Source organism: Camelus ferus, chromosome 11 (genome assembly GCF_009834535.1).
Source record: "Camelus ferus isolate YT-003-E chromosome 11, BCGSAC_Cfer_1.0, whole genome shotgun sequence".
Lineage (NCBI taxonomy): Eukaryota > Metazoa > Chordata > Mammalia > Artiodactyla > Camelidae > Camelus > Camelus ferus.
The window spans coordinates 74,559,237-74,585,456 of NC_045706.1; positions in this window are offsets into that span (position 1 = coordinate 74,559,237).

A 26,220-nucleotide genomic window follows, 5' to 3' on the forward strand; every position below is an offset into this window, starting at 1 on the left:
GGGGAATAGGATTGGGGCATCGGGTGAGGGACTCATGGTTTGCGTATTTCTCGTTCTTTCTGCACTGTTACAAACGTTTACACCAAAGATATATTAATTGTACTTTAAAAAAGATTAGGTTGGCAGTAAATCCACCTTGAAATAGAAGCTATTTTTAATAACCTGAGTGAAAAGTTGACATTTAGGTGCATTAACACGTAAACTCGCTCCCATTTCAGCACTTGGAATGTCTGATTCTGTTTACATTCTCCCTTCCTCAAATGCAGATTTGAAGATACCTTTGCCACGTCCCTTGCCTTTAAGTATTATTATAGCCTTTTGGAGACTCACGAGCCATCTCTGGAATGGTTGTCTAGGAAAGGATCTTGGATTAAATGATTTTTGAGAACCTTGAGACTAGATATTCCATGAAATAGAAGAAACAAAAGCCAGACTCATGCATGTCTGCTTTCCATAATGCAAATTCACATGCAACCAACAGAGCAGAGTTTGCAGCCGCTGAGAAAGGAACCCTGAGCATTGTACAATTCTGCTTGTTCTTCACCCAGAGAGAAACCAGAGTAGAGAAAGGTGACATTTCATTCCAGGTTATCTGAAAGAATTTCAGTACTTACCTGCCCTGAATCGTGAGACATCGTTTATCCTACCATAGAGAAGGAGAAGCATTTATTTTGTGCACGTTTTCAATAAAAACACGAGACCCAGTTGTCTTGATGGTGCGAAATATCATTACTTAAAAATTCTTTAGGTCTGTGGAGACGTGGGGACCAAGTGGCAACAACTAAGACATCTGAGCAGCCGCTGCTGCAAACAGGCTTGCAAGACAGAGGATTAGTGTTTCCAAGGCTCTGGGCTACGTTGGTGTGTTCTCATCTCAGTTTATGCAGAATTTATGGGTAGCAGTGTTGAGATAGAAGATGGAGGAGGATTCAGAAGACATGGATGTTGAAGGTGGACCCTCCTCGGAGATTAAATATAAGACACCTTAACCTGTGGGAGGAGTGTTTCACAAACTTTTGATGACGGAAGACTGACTGGGTGGATCTTATCAAACGCAAAGAAAGATGGTACAGATGTGGAGGCTCCTATGTATGGTGGCTTTTCCTGCAGTATGATGAAAGAATTTCTTCCTCCTTCTCGTGTAAAACCAGCCTTGTCAACGGTTAGATCCTAAACCAAGATCGGCTTCTTCTCAAGGAAGACGGCAAACAGAAGAGCTGAAAGAAATCCAAGTTCCTGGGGCAGAGGGCTGGTGTTGGGATCTAGAGCAAAGCAGTGTCTGCTCTGTTCACAAAACCCTTTATTTTCACTGATGAACCTTCAGTGAGATACTGTTCAATAAGCTCAAGCAAGATGCTTTTTCTGACATTCGTGTTAGTTTTGTATAATTTGGCTTCTGAATGTAGGTTGTAATGGATGATGAATATGAAAATCCAGATTTTCCTCTTCAGTTTCACTTACTTACATGCGCAGTGCGTGCATACACATAAACACCCTGAGATTCTGAGCGGGAAGCAGATCAACTTTAAAATGATGTAACACATACTGTACTACATGAAATTTGGCCACCATAAGCTGCACAGTACATGCTAAGATCATCGTCTTTATTTTAACTCTTTTCTTAGAATTACTAGCTATTAAGATACTAACCTCAATATATTTAGAATGAAATCATAAATATTGCTGTTAAACAAGTGATAAGATTCAAAGACAGCAAATTTATTTCAAAAGGGAAATGCATGTGTAGATCACATCTTCCAAGCATGGGCTGCTTTTACAGGGCACGTGTCCTCCCAGACAGTCCCCCATCCCCTGCAGTGTGACTTAAACTGGTCTTACTGTGACGCTGCTTGCATGTCCACCGCCATAAAACCAGACGTAAATTCCTCAGGCTTATTTCACCTGCGCTGATGTGAAACCAGAATGGAGCCATACAAATACAATCACAAAAACCGATAAAACTTGCATTAAAAACAAAGAAAAGGAAATGTATAAATGCTACTTTCATTCTTTGCTCAGAAGAGTTAGCTGTCCACAGTTAACAGCAGTGCAGAGAACATCGTAACTGTGATGCGTGCCATTCTAGAACCTCTGCAATTTTTTTTATCATGTTAAACATACCCCTGTCTGATATAACTGAAATGCTGTTTTATATTTTAGAAAATTTTTTAACATACAGCAAGAACTAGGTGTGATTGGCTTAACTTTTCTGTTCTGAGGCTTTGGTTTAGTTGCATTGTCATTTCAATAAATTTTCAGTTTTTTTAAAGTAAAACAACGTTAACCTGTTATAATAGATCGTTGTTAATGTTTTGATTCTGTTGAATTGAGCACATCAAGAAAGTGAGAAATTCCAGTGAGGAAATTCTTAGTGTCAGAAGTGCCCGGTTATTTAAAAAATAATGGCACTCTACAGAAAAGATAGCAGTTAGCTCCAAGACATATCTCAGTGGCTTGTCCTATGTGGAGCCTTCCGTCCTGCCATCGTCTGACTCCTCCTGATGCTGCTACGGGAAATACTAGCACGTCCGCTTCAGAGCTCTGGAGGAAGCTGAAGTACCAGTAGTCCACGCGCGAGCTCGTCATGAGCAGAGTCCCGTTCCCTCCACTGTGCCTTCAGGTTAACCAACTCTTGCATAAAGTTAGGAATCGAATAGCAATGAGTGAATACACCCTTTCTCCTGAAAAGAATCGGTGAGTTATATGATAGGAGAGAGGTGGGCACATCTCTACATATGTTTTTTTATTTATTCTAAGTCCATTTCAGCTTGACATAGGGTGAGTTTAGGTCCAGTTCTCTTTTGTCATTAGAAATAAGGTCAATAAGCTGAAAATGATTTACAAGCCTAATCACGCTTCACGCTTTGTGCGCTATCACCCAACAGCCCCGGCGCGACACGGGGAAGACCTTGTGAGAGTCCTGCTCCGTGTGCTGCAATTGACCATCACGGGGAAAACAGACAGAAACAAAACTCCACCAGAAACTTGGAGGCAGGGAGGTGTGCTGCTTCCTCTGTTTGGTAAGGTCCTCGAGGGACTCCTTCCTTGATCATTTGTAATGGTTGGTGCCGGAACCAAAATTTATAAATTCTACCAAGCACGTGCTAGGAACTTAAATACTTGTTGACTGGATGAAATCATATTAGAGGAACTAAACACCAAGAAACTAGGAATTGAGACTATTGCTTGACATCACTTACATGTGGAATCCAAAAGACAAACCTTTCTGTAAAAACAGAGTAGAGTGGTGGTTATCAGGGACTGGGGCAGAGGTGAGGGCTGGGTGGGAGCTGGGACGGAGTTTAAGGGTACCGACCGGCAACTAGTAGATGAGTCAGTTCTGGAGGCCCGGCGCACAGGACGGCGATGTAGTCAACAGCACTGCTGCCGGGCGGCTGCGACACTGAATCACAGCTGTTCTCAACACAGACAAACGGTAAATGCGTGACACGGTAAGGGCATTCGCTCACTTCTCTAATAATCACATTGCAATACATAAATACATCAGCACCTTGTACAGCTGGAACTTACACAATGTTATATGTCAGTTCTACCTCAGGGAAAAAAAAGCACCCAGCACCATAGAGCTTTCCCAGGCCGACTCAGAGGCTCGCCTTGCTGCACGTGTCCTGGGCAAGGAGACAGCGGCGCAGACGCAAACCTGGGTGGCCTTTCTGAAACCCGCAATTCAGGGATCGCTGATGCTCATACGACGAGCCCTAAGTGCTGCGGTATTCCTGCGGTGCCTTCTGAGTCATCCAGGACTCGTGAGAATTCAGTGTGACTTCAGTATTAAGTCCATTTTACCATGTGAATTACTGTATTGGAAGGTTGACTCCCACAAGGATGAGTGTGATCTTTCCCCTTTAGCCAGAAGATACATGAAGAAGACGTCTTTCCTCCTCCATGGTGTCAGAAAGCAGGTGTCTTGTGTCGCTGTCATGTGTGGCAGGAGAGCCAAGCTGGACACTGTCCAAACTAGAGACAGAGGTCCCGAAGTGCAGCAGGTTCTTGGGGTGAATGGAGAGATGCAGAAGAAACGTGGTTACAAAACGAGGGAGTGTGTCGTGACAAGGATGTGAGCACAAACCTGGGAGCTGCAGGGGCTGGTGCCTGGCGGGCTGAGTCACTGGATGCCGTTGGCACTGAGGGGGAAGGAAAGTGCTAATTTTGGGTGGTTTGTGTCAGATTAGCAGGAGTATCTGGCTTAAGAAAGCAGAGTAATTATTGGGTTTTACTAAGTGAAAAGTGAGGTTTGGCTTTAGTTTTCACCTTTACATTTTTACTCAAAAAGTGTGTGGTGGGAAAGTTGAGATTTCTGGATGGTGGGAAGTGAGAATACATTTCACGAAGGATTTGGTGACAGGAGTAGCAAATGTTTGCAGGCAGATTTGAGGACGGGGAGCAGGGGAAAGGAGTCAGGACTGCTGTAAAAGTGAGGAGAGAGTGGAAGGGGCTTTGGGGGGACAGCGCTTTGCTTCTGCAGGAAGATGTGAGTGCTGATCCTAACGGGATGGGTGTGCTGCCGGTCACTTTGATTTTATAAATACAGGCCACTTCAATCACTCTTTTCAGGTAAAAAAATCCTGAAAAACTTTTATTGTTTTGTAGATTTGATTGGTTCCTTGCTATCAGGGCCCTGCTAAGATCTGCAACAGGGGGGAAATCATTTACATGTACCTTTTAAACTTCTCTTCCCATGGGCCCAAACAATGCTCAGGATACTACAGAGAGGAGACGCTGGTTGGGCAAATTGCCCCTACTTTTGCTTTGGCTGAGATCCCCAAGAGGGGCTATTCTCTGTAACGTGGCATTTGTGTGTTCATTCACACTCATTCAGTTCATTCAATTGTGTGTTCATCTGTCAAACACTTACTGGGCCGGGTCCTGCTCTAGGGCCGGGTGCACTGTGAGTTGCAGTCCCTGGCCTCGTGGAGAGTCACGTTCTCACAGTTTGTAGTGAACTGACTGTCCCAGCACCTCCTATCACTTAAGTCCTCAGCACCCTCCCCTGCAGACTGAGAAGAGGGGGAGGCATCTCGTGGTCTCCCACATGCGTTGTTTTGAGGGACACTAACCACCCGTGTTTCAGCTTGCCTCTTCCCCAAGACTTTGCTGCTGCTTCTGGTGCAAGCACCGGCAGTTAGGGAACTGCAACCTTTGTGACACTGCCACCTTCGCTGCCTCCAGCTTGAAACTTCCTCAGGCAAGCCTGGGTTCATTGCTTCCTAATGCGGGAGGAAAACAGTCTGTCGTGTGCTGCTGTTGAAAACACAGATCCAGCGCCCTCGGGACAGAACTCTGAACTTGAATCTCCCTGCTCCGCCAGCGTCAGGTACGGGGAGTGTGCGCGCGTGCGCCAGCACCCCTCTGTGTCACAGGGAGAGGCCGTGATTGGCAAAGAGCGTAAGCTCCGTTCCGCGTTGCTCTGTGAACACGGGCCCGAGAGCAGCTGTCAGACTCCCCTCCTCATCTCCTCATGGCCTTGGGGGAGCAGAGGTGCCCGGGCATCTCCCCCAGCAGATCAGAAGCTGCACTGGGAGGAGGACTTACCGATGAACGTCTGCTCTCCAGAGGGAAAGCGTTTGCTCAGCAGAGTGCTCTTCAGAGGTTTGTAGACGCAGCTGCCCTCCTACCATTGTTCTAAATCAGAGTCCCTTCTTCGCCCTCTTCTGTTTTTTTTTTTTTTCTAAAAATTTGCTTTTTGAACCTTGCTACACTGAAGAGTCAGTAATTTCACAGTAACGTAAACTTTTAAAAGTCCTGCTTCACTTTGAAACATCGCTCTTGTTCAGTCCTTGAAAGGATGTTTACGATGAGGAACCGTGGTCTGTCACATTGAACCACTCTGCCCTCAGCCCCTGGGAGAGAGAGACGCCTTTACCACCACCACCTGCTGTGAGGCGCTGGCTCACCGTCCCCGCTTTGGCTGCGTGCCCTGGCCTCCCTCCCGCACGCCTGTGGCAGTTTTGAGGGAATACAGGGTTGCTTTGTGACTCTGCTTAGGTCGTAGGGTATAAGTCTTATGTCACATTAGACTGTGGGATATTTAAAAGAGCAAGAATCATCTCTTCTGCTTGCTTCGTATGTCCTGAATCGTTTATAAAGAGTTTGAGGGGAGCAGATGTCAGGTGTTCGTTGACGAAACGTCTGACCTGAGATGAACAGTTGTGTGAGGGGACGCAGCCTTCAGCGGACAGGTGCGTGCTTAGCTGTGGTGCAAGTTGTATTCCTCGCAAACACCGCCCCCCCCCCCCCAGCCTCCAACAATGACATGCTGGGTGACGCTGGGGACTTCCATGGCCTCTGAAAGCCGCAGCTTCTCCACCCTGGTGCCCGTGGTGCTGGCTCTCACCCAGGCTGGTGCAGGAGCCGGGGTGCAGTTCTCCCCGGAACGCACCCAGCACCTGCCTGTCGTGACACGGAAATCTTCGCTAACCGAAGAGCAGTAACGAGGCCCCTCGGGAGATGTTTTTCTCTGCTCTGCACCGTGCTGTATGAAAACAATGCGGGCAGCGCCACGTCAGACGCACCGCGTTTACAGACAGTGTGCGTGAATCTAAGTACTAATGCCAGAGACACAAGGGGTGTTCAGGGGCAAGAAAGAGACTTCACGGTGGTGACACTGGGAATTTTCCAGAGGGAGCTGTGAATTTGGACGAGTCAGCCTGGTGCAAATCAAGGCCATTACGAATGAAGAGAAGTTGATTTGGGTTTTGTCCAGTATGTTATCGTAACTGTGGCATCACATTTTTTTTATATTAACCCTCTTTTTATAGAAATTTTATTTTAATTTTAGCTGGATTCATTCCTTAATAAAGTCAAAAGTGGGCAACTTATTTTGGTTCTACAGTTATAGACAGTGTTCCCGTTACAGGGTTGACATCTTACAAATGGATTATTCTGGACATGAGGAGAATTATACCAGACATGACGGCTAGTTTAGTGGAAATTCATCCCACATCTGGAAAAGCTATATTTGCATTATTTTAAAAGTCCATTTAAATATAGGTAGCATTTTTCATTATAAAACTTGTTCATTGCAAAAAGCTTGTAAACTATATAAAAGTATGTAGAGGACATAATTCATGATTCTGTAAATCCCCATGTAGCTACTATTAATGTTTTATTACATTTCTTTCCACGTCTTTACTTCTTTCTTTCCTTCTGTCCGTCCTTGTGTGGGTACGCTGAGCAATGGCCCCCACACACAGCCACGTCCTAACTCCCAGAACCTGTGACTATACCTTGTGTGACAAAAGACATGATGAAGTTAAGCCTCTTGAAATGGGGAGATTACTGTGGATAATCCAGTGGAGCCTAAATGCAACCACAAGTGTCCTTAGAAGTGGGAAGAGAAGGTGGTTTGACAGAGAAGAGGGAGGCAAAGCCACTGCTGAAGCAGGACGCTACACCACTGTGGGCCTGGAAGGCATAAGAGAGGGCCATGAGCCAAGGAGTGCAGGCAGCTTCTAGAAGCTGCAAAAGCAAGGAAATGGTTCTCCTCTGGAGCTCCTGGAGGAAGGGCGGGACTGCCGACACCTTGGTTCTGCCCAGTGACACTGCTATTTTTAATTGAAGTACAGTCAGCTACAATGTGTCAATGTCTGGCGTACAGCACAGTGTCCCAGCCACGTACATACACACATGTGTTTGTCTTCATACTCTTTTCACCAAAGGCCACCACAAGATATTGAATATACTCCTCTGCGCCATACAGAAGAAATTTGTTTTTTATCTATTTTTATATATAGTGATAAACATTTGCAAATCTCGATTTCCCAAATTTATTCTTTCCCACTCCCTTTCCCCTGGTAACTAAGATTGTTTACCATGTCTGTGAGTCTGTTTTGTTTTGTAGATCAGTTCATAGTATCCTTTTTTCCCTTTTTCTTTTTATTAGATTCCACATATCAGTGATATCATATGGTATTTTTCTTTCTCTTTCTAGCTTACTTCACTTAGAATGATGATTTCCAGGTCCATCCATGTTGCTGCAAATGGAGTTTTGTTCTTTTCTATAGCTAAGTAGTATTCCATCATGTAAATATACCGAATGTCTTTATCCAGTCATCTGTCGATGGACATTTAGGTTGCTTCCATGTCTTGGCTATTGCCAATAGTGCTGCTATGAACATTGAGGAGCATGTATCTTTTCAAATTAGACTTCCCTCCAGATATATGCCCCGGAGTGGGATTGCCAAATCATATGGTACGTCTATTTTTAGTTTTTTTTTGCAGCATCTCCATACTGTATTCTGTAATGGCTGCACCAAACTACATTCCCATCAGCAGTGTAGGAGGGTTCCCTTTTCTCCAGTATTTATCATTTGTGCACTTTTGAATGATGGCCATTCTGACTGGTGTGAGGTGATACCTCATGGTAGTTTTGATTTGCATTTCTCTGATAATTAGCAATATTGATCATTATTTCATGTGCCTGTTTGTCATTTGTATGTCTTCATTGGAGAATTGCTTGTTTAGGTCTTCTGCCCATTTTTTGGATTAGGTTATTTGTTTTTTGTGATTAAGTTGTATGAGCTATTTATATGTTCTGGAAATTAAGCCTTTGTCTGTTGCATCATTTGCAAATATTTTCTCCCATTCTGTAGGTTGCCATTTTGTTTTTCTTATGGTTTCCTTTGCTGTACAAAAGCTTATAAGTTTAATTAGGTCCTATTTGTTAATTTTTGCTTTTATTTCTATTGTCTGGGTAGACTGCCCTAGGAGAACATTGCTAAGATTTACGTCAGAGAATGTTTTGCCTATGTTTTCTTCTAGGAGATTTATCTTATCTTGTCTTATATTTAAATCTTTAAGCCATTTTGAGTTTATTTTTGTGTATGGTGTGAGGGAGTGTTCTAGCTTCATTTGTTTACATGCTGCTGTCCAGTTTTCCCAGCACCATTTGCTGAAGAGACTGTGTTTACTCCATTGTCTGTTCTTGCCTCTTTTGTTGAAGATTAATTGACCATAGGTCTGTGGGTTTATTTCTGGGCTCTGTATTCTGTTCCATTGATCGATATGTCTGTTTTTGTGCTGGTACCACACTGTTTTGATGACTGTAGCTCTGTGGTCTTATCTAAAGTCTGGGTGGGTTATTCCTCCAGCTTTGTTCTTTGTCTTCAGTGTTGCTTTGTCAATAGTGGGTCTTTTGTGATTCCATATAAATTTTAGGATTATTTGTTCTAGTTCTGTGAAAAATGTCCAGGTTAATTTGATAGGGATCGCATTAAATCTGTAGATTGCCTTGGGCAGTGTGGCCATTTTAACAATATTGATTCTTGCAGTCCAAGAGCGGGAATATCTTTTCATTTCTTTAAGTCTTCTTTAGTTTCCTTAATCAACATTTTGTAGTTCTCCGTGTATTAGTCTTTTACCTCCTTGGTCAGATTCATTCGTAAATATTTTATTGTTTTGGATGTGATTTTAAAAGGGATTGTTTCTTTACTTTCTTTTCCTGCTAATTCATTGTTAGTGTAAAGAAATGCAACTGATTTCTGGATGTTAAGCTTGTATCCTGCTACCTCACCAAATTCTTTTATCAATTCTAGCAGTTTTTGGAGCATTTTTAGGGTTTTCTATGTATAGTGGTACTGACTTCTGACTTCTGATCCACAGGGAACTCTAAGATAATACATGTATGTTGTTTAAGCCAGCAAGTTCATGGCTATTTGTTATAGCAACAGTGGGAAATGAATACACCATGAATCCATCCATTTTTATACCTACCAACCTACTTTGACACGCATCTTTTTTATGTAACTAATAAGTTACTATATATGTAACTGTACATATGTATTATGTATATATACATGCTGTATATATAATATACATATTGTGTGTATCCATGTACATATGTTTTATTTTTTATTTTGGTAAAATATACATAACATGAAATTTACCATTTCAATCATGTTTTTAATTGTACAGTTCTGTGGCACTAAGCACGTCAACCTTCCTGTGCGGCCATCATCACCATCTATCTCCAGAACCTTTTCATCTTCCCCAAAGGACACTCTGTGCACATTAAACACGGAGTCCTCATTGCCTCCCTCCCTGCTCCCAACCTGCACATTCTAATTTCTGTCTCTATGAATCTGACTCCTCTAGGTACCTCATGTATTTGGAATCACATGGTATTTGTCCTTTTTTAACTGGCTTATTTCCCTTAGACTGATGTCTTAAAGGTTCATCAATGTTGTAGTCTGTGTCAGGATTTCCTTCCTTTTCAAAGCTGAATAATATTCCATTGTATGACTCCATCACATTTGGTTTATCCTTTCTTTCATTGACAGGCACTTGGGTTACTTCCACCTTTTGGCTATTTTGAATAATGCTACTGTGAACATGGGTGTACAAATATCTAATCATGCCCCTGCCTTCATTTCCTTTGGGTATATAACCAGAAGTGGAGTTGCTGAACCATATGGTAATTCTATGTTTAATCTTTGAGGAACCGCCAGACCGTTTTCCACAGCAGCCGCACCATTTTACATTCCCATCAGCAGTGCACAAGGGCTCCGATTTCTCGTCAACATTTGTTATTTCATTTATTTTTTAATAATAGCCATCCTAATGGGTGTAAGTGGTATCTCCTTTTGATTTATACATGTCTGTTTTTATATTCCTTTGTTTCCACATTGTTTTATATATCAAAGTCCCTGTATAGCAATCTAGTCCAAGTAAGCACTATAACGTATGTAGCCATTCCTCCCTGAGACACTCGGCTCTTTCTGACTTTTCACCATTGTGGGTTACCAAAGCATGAGCATCACTGAACACTGTCCCTTGGTTCACATCTCTGAGAACTTCCCGAGAAAGAATTACTCAGAGGAGCATTATGTTAAAGACTATTGATATGTTGAACCACGTTGCTTTCTGAAAGGGTGTTCCAATCATCAGACTGTGAGAGTGCTGAGTAACGCCTTTTTTAAGCTTACATTTTCGGGAGCAGAGTGTCTTTAGAATACAGATGAGAACACCTGTGAACCTGAACAACCATAGTAGCAAAACCCACCTGCCTATATGGGGCAAAAGGCTCATTTTTCAATGTTGGATTATTGGTTTTAAAGACAATTAGACTTGATTTTCCTTTAGATTCTCAAGAGAAAACACTTCCACATGCAAAGAAGGTAGTTTGCTGGAAGGAAAAAATACTTTGCAAGCCACTCATAAGACGAGTTCTGGTCTGGCTCAGCCACTGAAAAGTCATGTGGCTTTGGCAAGTCATTTAAAATCTGTGGGTTTCAGATGATTCAGTTATGTGTGAGTGGCTTCAGTTCCAGAATTTCTTGTGTGCCATTTAATTATGGATTGTGAGCTCATGTTTGGTGGAGTTTTATCTGCTGCAACCCTGTAGGCTGAGTTAACGGTGTGTCCCTCCACACATTTCTTTCAGGCACATTAGAGGTATTATAGCCTGAGATGGCTTTTTATGTGACTTTTTCAATGTAGGGATTCCCAGACCACAAAGGAAGTACAAATTTGAAGTGCAGACCCAGGAGAGAAAAGGCCTATGCATGGTTACAACACTCAGAGTAGTATGGGTTTTAAAGACAAGTGGACTCAAAACACAAGACAAGACCAGAAAGCCATCCCGTCACACCCTTTGCTGATGTGTTGTTCTCAATTCACACTTCCACTGAGGTTGTCTGCCCCTGAGGGGCCTGACCCTAGATTAGAGCTTCTGCTCCAGTTTCCTTCCGTGGGTCCAAGGTTTTGTTTCCTGTCCTCACAGAGCTATTCACATGATAGCATCTTGGCTGTGAAGTCCAGTGAAAGTCATCAGGGCCATCTGATCTTCTGCTTTTTGGTCCTGTTCCTGCTTAGTCCCTAGGCTTCTCCCTTACATTCTTACATGTTTAATTATGCATTTTAAAGGATGTTTATTGTATTTTGTGTATCATTTCTAGGAGGGAGGGGTCTCAGTTACTCAAATCTGCCATATTGCCAGAAGCGGAGGTCAGCCCTCTGAGTTCTATGATTCTATGTATTAACCACTCTTCTCCCATTTAGCTAATTTGGATATTTATCTTATTTTGTCTTCGTGAATTGGGTGTTCTGAGTCCATGATGTTCTGGCGTTATCCTGACTCAGTTCTCTTGGAAGCATCCTAATGAGAAATTGCATAAGTGAACTAAAAAAGCTGGAAGCTAAGGACTGTAATTTTGGTACCTATGTGCAACGGCTGGACCTCTCATGGAGAGGTTCTCCCTCAGACATTTCATACTGTGTCATGATCTGGACCATAAGGTCACTCTTACTGCTGTGCTGAGTAAATACGTCTGCTATGTTGTCGTGGAATCAGCTCAAACAGCGAAGTTGAGTCAGTGGCGAGCTAAGGAGCCTCTGGTTCCCTCGATGCCTGGCGCTGGGGGAGATCTGACTAAACTTTGGGCTGATGTCCTCTTGGGTTTCTTAGACATCACGGGTGGAGGTGCCTCATGAACGGAAAAGGTGATCTGCTGGTGTGACGATGGATTATCAAGCCGTTCATTGGACAAATAGAAGATAAGTGATTGTGTTCCTATCCAGAGCTGGTGGAGTTCACAGTAGCTAAGCTTGCTTTTTCTTTCTCCTTGATTTTCTCAGTTTTAAAAACATGTTAAAACTTTCTATGTGGAATATTTCAAGTGTATGCAAAATTAGAGAGAACAGTATAATGAACCAGGTTGCTCATTGCCCAGTGTTATGGGCTGAGTTGTGTCCCGCCACAGTTCACAGGTTGAATTCTCAATCCCCAGTAACTCAGACTATGGATGTGTTTGGAGAAAGGGTCTTTAAAGTGGTAATTAAGGTAAAGTGAAGTCACACGGGTGGGCCTAGTGCCATGACTGACGTCCCTGTAAGAAGAGGAGATTAGGACAGAGACACACGTGTGCACGGAAGAAGACTCACGTAAGGACACAGTGAGAAGGTGGCCACCTGCAGGCCAGGGAGAGAGGCCTCAGAAGGAACCACACCTGCCAACACCCTGCCCTTGGGCTCTGGCCCCAGAACTGAGAGGAAGTAAATGTCTGTTGTCTAAGCTGCTCAGCCGCCGTGGTTTTGTTACGGCAGCCTGAGCAGAATAGTATGCCCAGCTTCAGTGGCTGTTGAAACCTGGCCGATCTGTCTCCATCTACATCCCCACAGGGGAAGGAGGCTGTAGCTCAGGTGGTAGAGCACATGCTTAGCATGCATGAGGTCCTGGATTCAATCCCCAGCACCCCCTCTAAGAAGAAATAAATGAACAAACTTAATTACATCCCCCCCCACCTAAATAAATAAATAAATAAATAAATAAATAAATAAATAAATAAAAGGACGTGCATCTACATCCCCATTGACTCCAGATCTTGGCATCGTGCTATTTCCTCTGCAGATGTTCAGTGTGTACCTCTGCAAGGACCCCCTTCCTTTTTTTGTGAAAACATGACGCAATTCCGTCGACGCTAAAATTGAACACTACTCTCATGTCCAGTCACTGTTTACTTTCTCCTTGTTGCCTCTTGCTACTTACTTCTTAATGGTTGGTTGTTGAATTGGGACACAAATAAGGCCCATATCTTGCAACTGACTCTTAAATCTCTGTAAATACACAGATCCACTCTCCATCTCTTGTTCTGTTCTGTCCTGTTTTCATTGCAGTTTTCTTTGAAGAAAGTTAAGTTGTTCTTGTAGTTTTGCCTTGGTCTGGGTTTGGCCGTGGTCCCCGTGGTGCCGTTGAATGTGTCCTCTGTCCCTCAAGTTTCATGTCAATGAGCAGAGCTTGAGCAGATCCAGAGCGCGCGTGTTGTTGTCAGGCACAAGTGCTGCGTAGGCCGTGCTGAGCACGCCCACCGGCGGCGGCGTGTCTGCAGCCTCTCGCTCAGGTGGTTTCCGGCCGTTGACCGTCACCGCCCAGGCCCGCTCTCTCATTAGGAGCTGCGAGTGGTGATATCCTCATTTTGTCAGTCCTTCCTTGATGAGCTCGTGTCCCTTTGTAAACAGAAACATGCTCTCTTCAATTATTTGGTTACACTAAAATGCGGGTGATGTAGAAAGAGCAAAAATAAATGCTTGATTCTTTTCCCTTATTTATAATACATCAAAATAAGTTTCCGTCCTCCAAAGTCGACTGACCAATAAGGGTTGTTTGTTTGATATTATGAACTGATCCATAGACACTAACATACTTGAAGTGTCTTACTCCCCTTCCTCTGTTGCCTCACTTTGATGTTGCAGTTTTTCTACCCCTGATCTGTGTGGTGTTACTCAGGATAGCTCTCTAACAGACAGAGTCCCTGCTGCTCGGTGTGATGCAGGCTTACCACTTTCCTTTCCTGTCCCAGACATAGAAGCAGCCATTTCTCTGAAATTCTTTGTCCCTTTAGTGGGAAATAGTATTTAGAAACCACAGTCGTGGCTCAAAGGGTGCTGATTGCTACACTGAGTTGATACATTGGTTCTCGCTTTATTTAGTGAAATGAATAAGGAAATAAGATTTTTAAAAATCTTTTCATTGAAATATAACTTATACACAGAAAAATGCACAAATCTTAAGTGAACAGCTTGAAGAGTTTTTACAAACGTATAAACCACTGCAACCATCATTCAAACCAAGACACAGAACATCACCAGCCCCTGAGGAGCCTCCCTGCTGCTCTTCCCAACACCGTCACTCCCCAGCGGGAACATTCTGAGTTCTGCCACCGTGAATTGTCTCTTCTCCACTTTTACTCAAACGTAACTGAGAAACAGCACCGTGTAGGTTTAAGGTGCACAGCATAATGATTTGATTTACGCACACCATGAAGTGATTATCACAGTAAGCTTAGTGAATATCATCATCTCACATAGAAACAAAATTAAAGAAATAGAAAACAGCTTTTTTCTTAGAATGAGAACTCTTAGGACTTACTCTCTTAATAACTTTTGTATATAAAACACAGCAGTGTTAATTATATTTATCATGTTGTATGTTTCTAGTACTTACTTATCTTATAACTGGAATTTTGTACCTTTTGAGTCCCTTCATTCAGTTCCCCTCCCCGCCCCACCTCTGGCAACCGCAAATCTGATCTCTTCTTTGTGTGTTTCTGGAGCATAACTGACCTGCAGCCCTGTGTTAGTTCCTGTTACACAACAGAGTGACTCAGTACTTCTACACATTTCAAAGGGATCACCACGCAAAGCCTAGTCATGATGTGTCACTCCAGAAGGATATCCCATAGTTATTGGACAGTATTCCCCACACTGTGCATTTCACAGTCGTGACTCGTTTATTTTGCAGCTGGACGTTTCCACCTCTCGGTCTCCCTCACCTACTTCTCCCAGCCCCCTCACCCATCCCCCTGGCAACCACCCATTCGTTTTCTGTATCTGTGACTCTGTTTCTGTTTTGCTGCATTTGTCCATTTGTTTTGTTTTGTTCTGTTTAGCTTCCACATGTAAGTGAAATCATACAGCATTTTTCTTTCTCTGTCTGACTTATTTCTCTTAGTGTAACACCCCCTAGGTCCATTCATGTTGCTGCTGATGGCAAGATGTCATTCTTTTTTATGACTAATGCTCTGTTGTATCTACGTACCCTTCTTCTTTATCTGTTCGTCTGTTGATGGGCACTTAGGTTGCTTCCATATCTTGGTTACTGTAAATAATGCTGTAGTGAACATGGGAGTGCGTGTATCTTTTCTGATTGGTGTTTTTGTTTTCTTCAGATAAAACCCAAAGAAAGAAATTAGTGGATCATGTGGTAGTTCTTTTTTAATTTTGGAGGAACTGCCGCACTGTTTTCTTCAGTGGCTGCACCACTTTACATACCCACCGACACTGCACTCGGGTTCCCTTTTCTCACATCTTCACCGACACTTGTTACTTCTGTCTTTTTGATAGTAGCCATTCTCTCAAGTGTGAGCGGATATCTCATTGTGGTTTTGATTCACACTTCCCTGATGATTAGTGGTGTTAAGCACGTTTCCATGTGCCTGCTGGCCATCTGAGTGCCTTCTTTGGAAAAATGCCTATTCAGGTCCTTTACCCATTTTTTTAATCGGGTTGTTTGTGTTTTTGATGTTGAGCTGTATGAACACTTTGTCTGTTTTGGATGTTAACCCCTTGTTAGATGTTTCATTTGCAAATAGCTCCTCCCTTTTAGTAGGTGGCCTTTTCATCTTGTTGACAGCTTTCTTCGCTGCACAAAAGCTGTAGTTTGATGTAGTCCCACTTGTTCATTTTTGCTTTTGTTTCCCTTGCCTGAGGAGACAGATACAAAAAAATATTACTACGACTGATGTCGAAGAGCATACTGCCTATGTTTTCTTCTAGAAGTGTTATGGTCTCAGATCTTACATTTAAGTCTTTAATTCATTTTGAATTTATGGTTGTGCATGGTATGAGAGAGTAGTCCAGTGCCATTCTTTTGCATGCAGCTGTCCAGTTTTCCCAGTGCCATTTATTGAAGAGGCTGTCTTTTTCCCATTGTATATTCTTGCCTCCTTTGTCATAGATTAATTGACCTTATGAGTGTGGGTTCATTTCTGGGCTGTTTGGTTCCGTTGATCTATGTGTCTGTTTTTGTGCCAGTGCCGTACCTTGCTAATGACAGTAGCTTTGCAGTAGAGTCTGAAGTCAGAGAACATGGTACCTCCTGTGTTGTTCTTTCTGAAGATCATTTTGGCTATTTGGGGTCTTTTAAAGGAAATCCTCCCATTTGCAGCAATGTAGACAAAACTTAGGGCAGTATGCTAAGTGAAATAAGCCAGACAGCGAAAGACAAATACTGCATGGTATCACTTATTAGTGAAATCTAAAAAAAAAAAAAAAAATTGATCAAACTCACAGAAACAGAGTAGAATGGTGGTTGCCAGGGAAAAATGGGCAAAAGGGGCACAGGCTCTCAGTTATGAGACAAATAAGGTCTGAGGATCTGGTGCACAGCACGGTGACTGTCACTGTAATACAGTGCTGTAAACTGGAATTTGCAGAGAGCAGACCTTGTGTCCTCACACACACAAGGTACCTGTGTGCGGGTGCGTTAACGAGCGTGATCGTGGGCATCCTTTCACAAGGCACATGTACCTCAGAGTGTCTCATGTACACTTCACATATCACAACCTAATTTATCACTTACACCTCAGCAGAGCTGAAAGGACACTACTTTTGTTACTAAATGTACATTTCTCACTGCTGGAGAAAGCGGTTACAAACATGGAAAAGAGCAATGACCATTGCCAAAGCGGGCACTCCCTGGTATCTCTTTTTGATCTAAATTTCTTTTACTATCCCAGGATTTGGAAACATTTTGGATAAACAGAAATTCATTGTACAATGAATCAGAATCTTGATAGTTACCTCTTTTGATACATGTTGATTCTTGCTTAGGATTATTCTAAGACCCTATCCCAGGTGTCTCATAATTTTGCTTTGCTTCGGAGTTTCCAAAGAAAATGCCTTTTAAAAATTCTTTCTTACCAAAAGGAATGGTGATTTTCAAAATACATGCACAGAAGAAGAAAAATTTTGCAAGCATAGTCCTTGGTGAAGCCTGAATTGTCTGCTGTCTCCACTTTAAGCTTCTTAGCCGCATTTCTGTTTCTGTAGGGCAAGAGCAGATCCCAGAAAAGTAATTTTTCTTCCTTTGTAGAAACTTCTTTATCTGGCAGAAAACGGTAACTCATCAAACCTGCAGCAGAGGGCAACTTTTCAACTCCCAGTCAATATGATCAACATTACACATCCATCAAATGCAGGACTGGGAGTGATAACCTTAAAAAATCCTGCTAGGCAACTAGGTATTGATTCTCTGCTCAGCCTGATGGATGAAGGTGCGAAGGCGACAAGTGATGGGAGAAAACACCAACCCACCTGCCTGCCTGTGTCAGGCTGTGTCGGCAGGACTGCTGGCTCGAGAGCACCATGTGTGGTTTTACCAAAAAATTCCCTCATCCCCATGCATCAGAATCTGATCCCAGCAGAAGCTCTCCTCTTCCTCGCCTTTCCTTGGGATTTTCAGAAAAGCCCAGAGAACAATTTACAATGAAACTTAAATTACTTTTAGCCTGGCTGTTCATATGCTTGGGACTATTTGGAGGATGAAGTTTGGGACTTATACTGAGAGAAAAATTGGCATGTTCATGGTATGAAGGAGCTTGTGGAAAGGGCTTAATTTATTTTGGAGATTAAGTTCTTTTCAGCGGTTTTAGAAGCATTGATTCCTATTAAAATAATAAATGTGCTAATTACAGTTTAATCATTTCACCTCATTAAGCCGTCGCCACGAGACCTCTCATTAGCCACACCACCTTCACGGGCAAGAGTGACTATGGCTGTGGTCCCAGGACTCCTGGAGTCAGTCAGCTGCGAACAGGCTGAGCTGCGCTTGACCAGAACCAGAAGGGAAGAGGTCTTCCTGGCAGCAGCCTCCCCCGACCCCTCCGGGTGCTAAGTGCCCTGGGGTTCTGACTCAACGCTTCTGAGAAGCTCTCCCTGCCCAGTTTCCTCAAGGAGGATCGAGTGGCTGAGCGGTGCTGCGTCACGGCTCGTGTAACTTCCTGTTCCAAGCGTTTATTTATGTTTCTCTCCCCACTAGACTGTCACTTCTAGTCAATACATTTTTATTGAATAAGTTAATGTATGACTGGTGAAAGTTATAAATGACCAATACTGTTCTGCCTATTTCAAGGCAATTAAAATTTAATGAACTAAATGTAAGCTCCTGATGGACCGAGAGTAAGCCTTACTTAAGTTGCCTCGTGGAGGCTAACACAGTGGCTGGCACAAAATGGTGACAATCTCTTGACTTCAAAGGGGCACGCTCTCATGGGAGGATTCTGAGCTTGGACAAGAACAGACTTGGATGGTCGTCTTTCCAGTTGCCCCTTGGAGTTGAACGTCTCCCACTGGGGATGAAATGCTTGTGTGAATAACTCGCTTTGACTCGGACCCGGCTGCCCGACAGTAGTGAACTGGACGTCGCTGGACGCGTCCCGGGAGAGTCAGGTCGTGTCCAGGTTGCTGGACCAGAGTCCTTGCACCCAGAGGACTGCACGAGGCTCCAAGACTCCATGTTCTTCTTTACTCCGTTATTCACAGAGTGACAAGAGGGGCCGTCATTATCGGCCAGCGAGGGCTCAGCGTTACCGAAGAAGCAACGAGAATGTCTTGCAGCCTGAACTGCTTGTTGCAGCCAGGTGGGACGCCCAACACATAAGTCAGTCCCGTCTTCATTGGTCCGTGTCTGCTGAGCACCTCGAAAACGGAAAGAGACGTGTAACAGAAGTCACATAGCAAACCTCCAGCTGCAGCCCGTCCCCCGCCGTCCCCTGAACATCCTCGTAGTGGCTTAGTTCTGACGATCCATCTTTTCTGTCTCAGAAATTGTGAACAAGCAGATTAAGGTAAACAATTAACGAGAAAATGTTTCGAAGCCTCTGCTCCTGCCAGAGCGTGGAACCTGGCTGAGTGTCGCGTGTTTACTTGAGCTGATTGAAAGAGGGAGAGAGAAACTCATCTGGCACCAGGCAAGTCAGTCAGCGAAGTGTCGGGAGGGTGTGATCGTTTTACAGAGCAGTCCAGCTGGCTCACACTCTTGGTCTAGAAAAAGATACTCTTTCATCTTCATTCCTAAGTTAAAGGTTTGTTTTGGAAATGGTAGGAAACTTCATGACTCACTCTAGTTCCTGTCAAATATTGGCATGGGGATGGCGGAATAAAGACAGACATGAACGGGTGATAAAGGGAAATCGGAAGTCTTGTGGGTGGGGAAGGGGAGCTCAGTGCCCCGCCGCTGTCTTCTCAGCTTCAGCACCTTCGTCCGCTGATGGCGGGGACGAAGTCTTCCGCAAAGCCTCAAGACTTAGAAGCGCGTCTGGAAGAGTGTGGGGGTGGGGTGTGTGGCACAGAGAATAGCAGTGTTCACGTTACGGATTTTTCAAGCTCCGACATCAGTATTTCATCAGAGAGGAGATTGGCTTAAGCAACTGTAAAGACAGCATGGAAGGCGCCCCCGGGGTGGGGTGGGGGTGCAGGTGTGTCCCTGGGGGACGCCCCACAGTGGAGGGAAGGAGAGAGGTGTGCGTGAGCAAGAGACGGAGCACAGGAGGATGAAGGAACAGAGAGTGGGGAAAAGGAGGGAGGGGAGGGGTGCGGGCGGGCGTGACTCCCTCTCTCTGCCCCTCTCTCTGTCCCTGACCCTCGGCGACCTCGGTTTGAGGCACTCCAGCCCCAGTCCGCCCCCACATCAGCTGAGGCACCTCTAAGCTCAGACCCCAGTCCTTGCGCCCCTCTGTCACCCCCACATCCAGTCCTCTCGCAGCAGACACCCCTGCAGACACCCAGCTCCTCCTCCACCCTCTCTGCCTCCCTGGTCCTGCCCTCCTGCATCACCTCCGTGGTCTTCTACTCTCACCCCCCGGCCTGCTCTCTACTCGGCACTCACAGCAAGCCTTGTCAAATGATCGTGTTGATCAAAACCCTTCAGCAACTTCTCTCGTTCCCAGTCAGGTCTCAGTCCTGTGGAAGCTGGCCCCAGGTCTGTCCTCAGCTCCCACCGTGCTCGCGGCCCGGCCTCCGTGGTCCTTCTCCTCCACCGCCGGGCGGGCGAAGGGCTGCTCCCCCTGCTGGAATGCTCTCTGCATGGGGGTCCCCGGCTCACTCCCCAGCTTGATCCAGGTCCCTGCTAAATGTCACTGCGTGGACAGATGTTACCGCCACTTCGCAAGATAACAGCTCCTCCCTCCTCTGCACTGTCACGGTCTGGCCTCCGAGTCGGCTTTGTCCTAACACACGTGGCCGCCTGCTGTTCTGTTCCGGGTCACTTCCCTGTCTGATCCTCTGCTGGAGCATCAGCTCCACGAAGGCCGTGCTGCTCTGTTTGCTGCGGTGTCTTGCACACCGTGGTTGTGCCCGGCACGTGGCCAGCCCCGCCAACGCGAGCTGAGTGCACGGTGCACCGCTGCACCGTGCACTTGGCTTCTCTGTCCCTCAGGTTCTGTGTCCCTGTCTTCCCTCCCGTGCCTGCACTGCGCCTCACGCTTGAGGAGAGAAAGTAGCTGTCGCCTTGTGTGCCCTTGTGTGCGCCAGCCGGGGGAGCATTAGCAGTTTCTCAGTGACTGCTTGGTAACAACCACGTCTCCCGGCCACCTTTTCTACCACGAAGTGGGACTGGGGGAGGGCAGGCTGTTCCCAGGGCTCCGTTTAGGGTTGTGATCGCAGGGCGCCTGAGGCTGGCGATGCACCTGACAGTCACACTGTTCCCTTTGGTTTCCTATCTGAACAGCTGTTCTGTTTACTTACGGCAAACGTTTCATAGTCAAAGACTGGCCTCCTCAGCCTGAAAAGGCCTTGGGCTAGTGGACATCCCTCTTGGGAGGGATTTCCCCATCCCAAGTGCAAAGTGTGCTAGGGTGCCCCGAGAGTGCCAAGAGGGAAAGGGCAGCCCTCCCAGCCAGCGCACTCCCAGCTCACGCTCACAGCCCTTCACAGCTCTGCCCACTTCCGTTTTGGCTCTGACAGCTTCTCACTTACAGTCTAGCCCCTCGCCTGAGTATCTAATGTGGCTGGCAGACCAGGACGAGCCTTTGTTTACTGGGGGTGTGGTGGCAGGTCCGTGGAGCTGACACTGACTTTAATTAGCGCTCCCCGAGGCTGTGAAACTCCACCACTTGAAGCCAGTGACACTAGAGCAGTTGGAGAATCTTTGGAATCCATCCAGTCCATTCTAGAAACCCCGGGAGGAGCCGTGATGTCCATCCCTGGGGTTTCTGAGGTTTTGTTGAAAATAGTGACCCTGATGGTGAACGGTCCCACTTCCACTTCTTCCACAGCCCTGAGATCCTCCAGATGAAGCATTTTGGGTACATGCTGTTGAATTTAAACTCATAATACAACTTGGTAATGTGGAAAAAAATTAATTAAAGATCCATCCCAGTTTAGAGGTTAGCCTAAACTAATCATTTGGTTGTGCCCAGCTCGGTCTCTCAGATATCTTTTCTGCCCCTTCTGCCTCTAAGGTGGCGTGTGGAGTTGGGGGGCTTACATGCATGTCTTGGTGGGGGCACGGCTGGGGTACTTAGCAGCACTCTGGTCTTTGAGGGTGACATCTCTTGTCCATCTGGGAGCTGCTCACTTTGCTGGCATTTGCAGCTGGAGCCTTCAGCTGCACACCTTGTAAACTGGTCTCTCTGCCTGGTTAGGGCCCAGCCTGGACCATATCCCTCCTGCAGCCTGGCTGCAACTCCCAGTGGTCTGAGCCTGGGCATCAGGATAGCCTTTCAGAGCCACCTCAGCCCTGCTCCCTGACCTCCTTTGGTCAACCCCACCCCGCAGACTCTCAGCCACTGGGGGTCTTGTATACTGAAGGGGAGCAAAATACCCCACCCTAAAATATGTCTCTTTGGCATCAGGATTGTCTTGAGCTGGTTATTTTTAAGCAACAGCAGACACAGGAGAAGCTCTGGAAATGAAACACAACTCCCCCTTTAGTGAGGAGCATTTCCATTTATAAGGGAAATCTCGATCTGTAAGGTTGTCTTCCTCCCTGTGCGGGGAAGATGAGAATGACTGCGTCTCTGGGGAGTCGTCAGCGGGGAGGGCAGCAGCTCCAGCCCGTGTCACAACCACACTTCCATCTACTGTGCTCTGCTTGCTGACCTCCCCTAAATGGCCTCCCCACTCCCCTCACGTCTGCTTCCGTCTTTAGCTGGAGGTGGTGTTTAAGGTGGTGGCTTGGGCCATTTCAGGGAGCTACTCTGTGTGTGCGTTACTAAACTTCCACTTGTGCTTCTCCCGCTGAGCTGTCTTTTATTACTGGGGCTTCTCGGCCTAGAACCTAGATGCATAGGGGGAAAGTTGTTTTTCCTCCCCTGCTGCAAATCCCACTTAAACTGAGGAGGCCCAGTCAGCGTGTGCCCAAGGCCCACTCGCCTGACCGCCCTGCATGGCATCCTGGATTGGTCCAGGGCAGTCCCCCACTGGGCCCTCTCCCAGAGCCCCAGATGCAGGAGGGAAGAGCACCCCTCTTTTTCCCACAGCCCCTCAGAGTGGAAAGAAGGGAGGATTTTTTTTCTCCCTGTGGTCACTGTATTAGTTTCCTGTGGCGGCCAGAGCAATGTACCACAAACTGAGTAGCCTGACAGCAGGGTGTTTATTGTCTCCAGGTTCTGCAGGCTGGAGGGCTGAGATCAAGGCAGTCCTTCTGAGGGCTGTGAGGGTCCCTGCCCTTGGCTCATAGACAGCCATCTCCATGTTCTTATGGCACCCACGCCATGTAGCTGTCTGTGTGCGAATTTCCCTCATAAAGGATACCAGTCAGGTTACATTAGGGTCCACCTGTTGCCTTATTTTAACTTGATTATCTCTGCAAAGATCTTTTCTCTAAATAAGGTCGCATGCTGAGCCACAGCTGGGGCTTACGGACTTCAGCCTGTAAATTTGGAAGAGGGTGCTGTTCAACTTACAGTGGTCATATTCTGCCTCTACCATAGAGGAGTGCAGGTGTAGGATTGTCCCCACCCCTAGCTGTCATGGGCAAAGGCACTGCCTTTTCTTCATTAGATGGCTGAACCTGTGACCCAAGTCATCCAGGCTTGATGGGTAACATGCCAGTGGAGGAGAGAAAGGTGCTTAAAAAACCCTCTATTAAAGCTGTAGCCTGGTTGCAACACTATTGCTTTAGTAGTTAATCCTACTCTGCATGTCAAATATTAAGCTGAATATTAAGTAAGTCTTTCTCTCTGCACTTTTTCTGTAACATTTTTAATCTTCCCCCAAACATCCCCTCCTCCCAGTTTGTGCCTGGATGCTCTGGACCAGCTGGGGAAAGGTCATGCAATTAGAAAGGTAAAAAATCAGGTGTTACCCAGTTCTAAAATACTATCCCTGTTACCACTTGAAGGGTGGAGGCAGTAGCTTTGGAAAGAAGACACTCTTCTTGCTCTTTTGTTTGCCAGGCTGATTTTAAACCAAATATTTATTAAACCCATAGATCCTGGTTTGCAGTCATTTCAATTGAAGAGAGAACCTGGTATTCAGGTTGGAGTGAGAGATGAAATCTGAAAAAAAAAAATTGTAATTCAGGGGAGGAATTGATTCAGGAAGTTAAAGAAGTTAGCTCAGTTTAAGAGAAAATGTTGAAAGCAAATGGAGACTGAAGATGAGTTGATTGGACGACTTTACTTAATTTTCTCCTCTGCCTCCCCCTCCTTTTTCAGTTCTCTCCTCCCCTCTCTCTCTCTCTCTCTCTCTCCCTTTCTCTCTCTCTCTCTAATTTCCTTTTGCAGAGCCTGTCTTCAGGCTCTAGAACTGAGGATGGAATGATCATCATTTAGATTAACTACCCATGAGTTAAAAGGGTTTTTTTTATGCATTGATGCAGAGAGCTGACTAGAATTTGCACTGATTTTTGTTTCCATTGTTATTTTAAAAATAATATGGCACCACCAAACGAAAACTTCCGCTCATATTCCTACTACTTGAAAACAACTAATTTCATTTTTCTATAATGCCGTCTCGACATGCCCACATACAGGAATATTCCCGTGAAGCTTTAAGCTTGGGTCACATACCAGATGTATCTTCTTATTCTTTCACTTAACTTATATCACAGGTATTTCCCCTGTGACATCATTATAATCATAATTGACATCCCATGACATCATCATAAATCATAATCATTTTTAATATTTGTGTCATGTCAACACATTGATTTCTCTTACTTTAATTAACCATTTTTCTTTGTGCCACAATTTGACAGTATCCAGTTTTGCAGTTTAACAACAAGAACAGTCATTGAACGTTTTGGCTCCTTTTTCCCATTGAATTGGTGGCTTAGAGCACATTCCTTGCAGAGGATTCCAGGGTCAATGATTACAAACACTTGAATTCTGGAGTTTTCCAAACAAACTGCCACACAAATAAAATTATATCACATTGCTGGTTTTAAAATTTAAACCAGCTATTCCGTATGACATTCATGCTCTGTAAATGTGTACTTCTGTGTACAAATTTATCAGTCTTCCTATAAATAGTGCATTCTTAGCCTTGGGGAGCTCCGATATTGTGCCTGAGGGCAGGATTTCTGTTCCCCTTCTGTCCCCTTTCAGTCCCAGGGATGCTCAACCTGCTGAGAACACTAGGAGGTGCATCGAGCTGGGTCTGGCTGCATGAGGTAGGCCGGGGAGGAGAGGTGGTGTCTCTGATGCACTGATGTCTTCTTCCAGAATGTTCCTGTAGGCGGAAGGAGTGGGAGGTGTTGTCAAGGCCCGAGAAACAGGACCCAGCTGCTTCTCTGAGCTCTGTGAGGAGAGGGGAGTTTTCCTGGGGGGCCGCCGTCTTTCCTCTTTCAGGTGAAGTCGCGGTTTAAATATCTCACTAATGAAGTTCTCTGGAGGAGCAGAGATTGGTTTTCTCACCGCAGCCTGCTGCCAACTCTCAGATACTGTCAACAGCTGGCAGGGCTGCCAACAAACGTGTCCAGAGATGGGTTTAAGAGAGAAGGAAGATGGAAATGACTCTTCCTTGCCTTCCTTCCTTTTTATCTTTTCTCTTTCCTTTTTTAAGCATTAAAAAATTCAGAACATATTCCTTTCAGGGAAGAGCCAACTTTAAGCTGCACGCTTCGGGACAAGACGTGTGGCCCTGTGAGGAGCTGTGGGCAAGTTCCAGCTTCTGGCGCCCGCCCCCAACCCCCCCCCAGCCTTTACCCACTGAGACTAACTTCACCTGGAAGCCAGCCCAGGCGCCAGTGAGTGATGGAGGCAGGAGCTGGACTCACAGGAGCACACCTGTTTCTGATCCGCTGTGGAAGGAAGAAACTGTGGTTCATCTTGAAGTGGTGGGTGACGAGGCCGGACTGCGCTCTCTTAAAGAGGTGGCTGTGTCTTCCTCCAGAAGAGGCTCCGGGTTGGATGGGGGTGGCTGTGTCCCCCATGCATACTGCAAACCGCAGTGACATGGGCTCAGAACAGTGCACACAGGAGGCACTGGATAAAACGTGGCACAACGGACTCCTCATCAGCAGTAAAGACCGTGCACTACTGCGTCACCCTAGCGCGGGGTGAACCTCCAGGACGGCGTGCGGAGAGGCACAAAGCCAGACGCCAAAGACCGTGTGTCATGTGAGAGCATTTATTAAAGATTTCTGAAAAAGAAGAACAATGCAGAGATAGACAGCATATCATGATAACAGCCTCAGGCAGGAATGGGAAGAGTGAATGCAAATGGCCATGCGAGAGCTCGTTCGGGGGTGGGAGAGCCCTA